The sequence below is a fragment of the Pituophis catenifer genome, unplaced genomic scaffold (genome assembly GCF_029215685.1).
Source record: "Pituophis catenifer annectens isolate HBS135680 unplaced genomic scaffold, rPitCat1.0.hap2 SCAF_4, whole genome shotgun sequence".
In the NCBI taxonomy this organism is placed as follows: Eukaryota; Metazoa; Chordata; class Lepidosauria; order Squamata; family Colubridae; genus Pituophis; species Pituophis catenifer.
In genome coordinates, this window is record NW_027256884.1 from 364024 (window position 1) to 369839 (window position 5816).

Sequence of the window (5816 nt, forward strand, 5' to 3'; positions counted from 1 at the left end):
GTCCGGCCCGGGCTGGGCGCTGCAGGCAGCAGCGGTGGCGGCGGCCGAAGTGGCTGGAGCTGCGGAAGAAACGAGGAAGGTTGGCCGACGGGACGGCGCCGGCAGCAGAGGGTGACCCGTTCCCCTGCTCCGCCTCGCCTCTGCCAGGCCCTCGTTCCGGGAAAAGTGGCCCGGCAGCCGAAGCAGGGCAAAAGGGGGGTGGGGAGCCTTGGCCTCCCTCGCCCCGACGGCTTCTTCAGCCTGCCCGGGATCGGCTGAACTGAGCAGTCGGAGACGCCGCCCATCCGGCTTCAGCCCTCCCAGCCTGAGGCTCTCCCAGAGCGGAGGCCGGGGGAAGCGCTTCCTTCTCCTGCAAAGCCCCCACCCCCCGCAGCCGCGCCCCGGGCCTCGTGGCCGAGCGGGACCTCTCCTGCCGCGGCCTGAGAATGGGCGCCCAGCCCCGTCGGCGGCGCCGGATGCAGCCAAGGCGGGGACCGGGGCAAAAGGCCCTACTAACCGGCGCGGAGAGGCGGGGCGGCAGCTGCCGGCGTCGGGGCAGCCGCGGGCCTTGGCGGAGCCGTGCCAACGGGCAGCTGCCTTTGCGAAGCTCTCTCCAGCCCGCTCAGCCTCCCCGCACTCGCTTTTATAATCTCACGCGTAATTGGCCTTAATCTGATTATTGCCGGCGCTGCGAGGAGTGAGGAACTTGGATAGGTCTAGTGGGCCTTCCCAATGACCCACGTGGTGCGTGGCGGGGGGGGGCACCGACGTCATTTCTCAGTCAGCACCCCGAGCACCAGCCGTGGGAGGGAGGGGGGGAGGGGGGAGGGGAGGCCAACTCCGCCGCCCCACGCCAGCCCAGGCCTCTTCGACGCGCACGAGGCTCCAGGGCCCGCGGGTCCCTCCCGGCCCGCCCCCACCCCTTTCCTGGCGGGGGTCGGCGTTGGCACTTGTGCTTGGCTGGCGCGCTCCTTCCCGGGAGCGCTAATGGGCCATTCGGTGGGCTTTCCAGGAGCCGCCTCGCCTTTCCGCGGCGAGGTTTGATTTTGTTCGCAGCGAGGGGTCTCCGGATTGAAGCTCGCTTTCCGTCTGCAAATGAGAGGCGGTGGGACCCTCCGCAATTACTTTTAAAACGCATTGGAGACTCGGCGGCGAGAGAGATGGCTCAACCCCGAAGCCCGGGTGAAAATGAGGCTCGGAAGCCTCCAGCTGAACATGTGAATTCGGGGGGCGCCGGATTGGATGAGAAGACATCAAACGGAGGAGTGGGGGGAAGGGGATGGGGGGGCATAATAGGCTCCATAATAGCGGCACACCAAGATAACGGCTGCTGTTGCCCCCCCTCCCCCCGCCGCCCTATTAAGAGCTTCCCTGGCGCAAAGCCTTTACGACGTGAAAGGGGGATCTAATGATATTTGGGTTATTAAATGCATGTAATTAATTTATGCACCACTGAAAATAAAGTTGGTTTTTTGACCCCCTCAAGATGCATTAGACGATGCAAGTCAAACAACTGTTGATAAATGTATCTGACCAGCCTCTTTGATTGGGAACAATCCCCTTTCGGAAAAGTTAGAAAGGCCAGACGTGCCCCCAAAAACGGGCTTTCTGGAACAGAGAATCTAAAGCCCAGTTTGTAGCCCGGGACGAGAAGAGGAACGAGAGGGGCGTCGGAAAGCCCAGATTTAACACTCGGGAGGCTGAGGAAATGAAGGAGCAGCTTTTCCTTCAACTATCTTAATCCGAATCCCCGGATTAGACGTGAAATCCCCCCCCCATTTTGCCAGAACTGCTCCTGGATGCCGGTTTCTGTCTTCACAGCTTCCCGCAAAAGCTGAAGGAGAAAGACGGTTTTGCTCTTGACTCGCAGCCCGACAAACAGCAGGTGGTTTAGGCTAGACCTGGCTCCTCTGGATCGCCACCGCCAGAACTGGGGAGGGGCGGTCAGAACGGATCCCGTTTAGCTCAGCAAAGCCTGGAGCGGTCGAGGCCGTGGGGATCCTTTACCTCGACGCCTCCCTGGACGGGCGCCCTTGCCGGGGAGAGAAGCTCCCGTCCCTTCTCGGGCGGAGGCAGGTGGATGCTATCACTTCCTCGGGGCGGGCTCCCGTCAAGAGGGAGGCGAGGAAGGGCCTCCTGGCCCCTTCTCCGGCTCACTTCTGCCCTTCGCGGTTCGCAGCTCGGAGAGGCCGCAAATTGAGCGGCTTCCGCGCGGGGCTCCGCTGGCCTCCTCCGGACAGAGGCCTGGCTAGGGCTCCGTTCCGGCCGGCGGTGATCTACCCGGGCTCGGGCGGGACGTTCAGGCCAGGGAGAGCCATCGGCTCCCGGAGGGGGACCTTCGGAGAAGCTCCTCCGAGCTGGTCGCTAACTGCGGAGCTGCGGGAGGAGTGCGATGCCCAAGCAGCCTCTCCGGATTCAGCACCAAGGACAGAGGCCGCGGAGGCTTCCTGGCAGGCGGAATTGAGGCTTAGCCGCGAAGGGGCCGCCCGACGACCGGCGCTTTCCCGCCTCTGGAGAGCCGACCCAGGGCTCGGCTTGGGCTCCCGGCCTTTCCCAAGGCGCCTTTGGGATCCTTCCCCGCTCAAGGAGTTGGGGGACAAACTGCGCTGGACGCGGCACTGCTAAAGCGCCTTTCGGGCGGCCCGCCGCGTCTGCTAAACTGTTACAATCCGGGCGAGCGGGGGCTCCTCCAACCAGCCCCGGTCTCCGTGCAGGCCGCTTGGCCCAGGATCAGGGCAGCTCCCAGTCCAGTCCCTGACCCCTGCTCTTGGGGGCGAGGCGAGAGGGGGGCGAGAAAACGCGCGGCATCCGTTGGGGCGCAGCTACCTTTATGGGGAGAAGGTAGGGCGCGCGTGGGGAGGGGGCGGCAAATGGACCCCTTGCCTCGGGCGCTACAAAGGGGCCCCTCCGAAGCCTTCGGCTCCAGGAGCGCCGTTGCGGCGGGCGGGCGGGGGGCACTCTGGTCCCAGAAGTCGCAAGCTAAGCCGCCCCCTTCCCCGAGCTCCAAGGTCCCGTTCCGAGACCGGCCGGTTCTCCTGCTGGTGACTCGGTCTCCAGCCGATCGAGTCCGGCGCGGCGACGGAGACGCGGATTGTTTACGATGGCTATTATTTAGGGCTTTTATTGCGGCTTTTATTTTCCTATTATTTAGCAGCGTCGTTGACCGCCAGAACTAGTAACAAAGCGTTTGTATTTTATCCTGATCCCTGCGCAGTAAAATATACTTTCCAATTAGTCAAATTTGCAGATTTGCCCCGCTTGGACTCGCTTATAATTTATAAGAGAAAGATGTTCGTTCGTTCTTTCTTTCTTTCTCTAAAGACCAAGGTGACTGTTCTTCATTTTCTCTAACCTTTTCTACACTTGATGTTCACCAGACTCATAATGTTAATTGGCTTCATGTACGGATCATCAGTTTAATGAAGGAATCAATCCTATCTTTTATTCTTTATGACCCTCTGCCTGAACAGCCCGGGCTTTAATGACGAATGGAACAAGTCCCCAAATTAAAGGCGCCAAAGGTCTCTTGGGGGGCTCCGGGGCGGCGGTGGGAAGGAAGGGGAAGAAGCAGGACCCCAGCAGCCCAGCTCCCAACACAGCCGAGCCAGGGCGGCGGCGGCGGCGGCGGCAGCGGCAGCGCTTCCTGGGTGCCCTGGATGGCGGTTGGGGAGGGGCAGAGGGGTTGCGTGGCACTTCCTCCTGTCTTCCTCCCTCTCTCCCTTCCTCCCTCCTGCTCCACCGCCCTTGCCCGCCCTGGAAAGAGCCGTTGGGCCTTGAGCCAGTAGGCCAGCGGGGATGAATGGATACCCTGGATGGTAAAGGGAAGAAGAAGAGGGGAAAGAGAAAATGGGAGGAGGAGGAGGAGGAGGAGGAGGAGGAGGAGGAGGAGGAGGAGGAGGAGGAGGAGGAGGAGGAGGAGGAGGAGGAGAAAGCACCAGCCCACAACATTCCTTGGTTTCAGGTTAAAGCAGGGAGGATGACTTTCTTTTTTATCTCAGATTAACAGATTAACAGATTGGAAGGAACCTTATATGTCATCTAGCCCAAGCAGGAGACCCTACACCATTTCTGATAAATGGCAGTCCAATCTCTTCTTGAAAGTCTCAAGTGATGAAGCTCCCACCACTTCCGAAGGCAACTTCTGTTCCATTGGTTGATTGTTCTCACTGTCAGAAAGTTCCTCCTCATTTCTAAGTTGAATCTCTCCTTGGTCAGTTTCCATCCATTATTCCTTGTCTGGCCTTCAGGTGCTTTGGAAAACAGCTTGACCCCCTCCTCTCTGTGGCAGCCCCTCAAGTATTGGAAGATGGATATCATGTCTCCCCTGGTCCTTCTTTTCACTAGACTACCCATACCCAGTTCATGTAACCATTCTTCATATGTTTTAGTCTCCAGTCCCCTAATCATCCTGGTTGCTCTCCTCTGCACTTTTTCTAGAGTCAACATCTTTTTTATAGTGTAGTAACCAAAACTGGATGCAGGATTCTAGGTGTGGTCTTACTAAAGCTTTATAGAGTGGTATTAGTCCCTCACTTGATCTTGATTGTATCCCTCTGTTAATGCAATTTAGGATTGCATTGGTTTTTTTAGCTGCCGCTGCACACTGCTGGCTCATATTTAGCTGATTGTCCACTTAGACTTCAAGATCCCTCTCACAGTGACTGCTATTAAGCCTGGTTTTCCCCAATTTATATGTGTGCTTTTGGTTTTTCTTACCTAAGTGTAAGACTTTACTTTTCTCTATATTGAATTCCATTTTGTTAGATAGGCCCCAGTGTTCAAGTCTGTCAAGATCCATCTGGATCTTGAGCCTATCTTCTAGGATGTTAGCTATTCCTGCCAGTTTAGTATCATCTGCAAATTTAGTGAGTTCCCCTTCTATTCTATTCCCCATCTCAGCCAACAGATGCTGAAACATGAGACAATAACCCAATAACCTAAGGCATTGCCATAATAGAATGAATAAAAATGCACTTAGTTAGTATCTCAGCTTCCACTAAATTTCAGAGCAAGAGCAATCTTGATTGTGGCCTACCTTGTAGGCTCTCCTGGGAGGACAGTGACCAAACAATGTTCCCAGGTGCGAACAAAACACGTTTATTTAAAGTGTCCCTGGCAATTACTGCCTGGTCCTTCTTTGCTTTTGGGCACCCTCCATCTCTTAGGAAGAAAGGCAGGATCAAAGGCAGCAGGCAGGCAAAATATTTGCTCCCTCACTGAGTCAGAGATGAGCCTTTCCACATCTCCAAGTAGCATTTATTTGGCTATTATTACATCTATTTATTTAGATCTAAAACTTTGGGAAGATATAGGAATGCACATAAGTCCTTACTCAGCAGAAGAAATCTAAGTCACCATGATAGCAAGGGAACCTTAGTAGTGGAAGATTAATTTATTGTTGTAAATACCCACATATCATTTTTTCTTCAAATGATCCCGAGTAATATTGGAAAAGAGGAGAAGGAGGAGAAGGCATTGTAGCTCGACTGGAAGACAGTCTCAAGACCCTCCTCAACTAATTATTGCCAATTATTCCCTCTCACAAGCCCACCTCACCTGATCGTTATTGGTGATGGCAGCTGTGAATTGGGCAAAAAAGAAGAAGAAAATAAGGCTGGATTCCTATTCAACTTCACATCAAATACCAAGAGATCTCTTCTGAGTAAACATGCTATTGCACATTGACTGTAGATAAAAAATCTAAACCGGTAACATTTATGCCAGAACCGATCTGGAAGGGCTCGGCTGCCAGGGCTGTCGCCCCAAGCACCCTTGCAATAGAATCAATGGAAATGGCTTCAGAATCAGGGACAGACTTGAAAACTAGGCCACCTCCA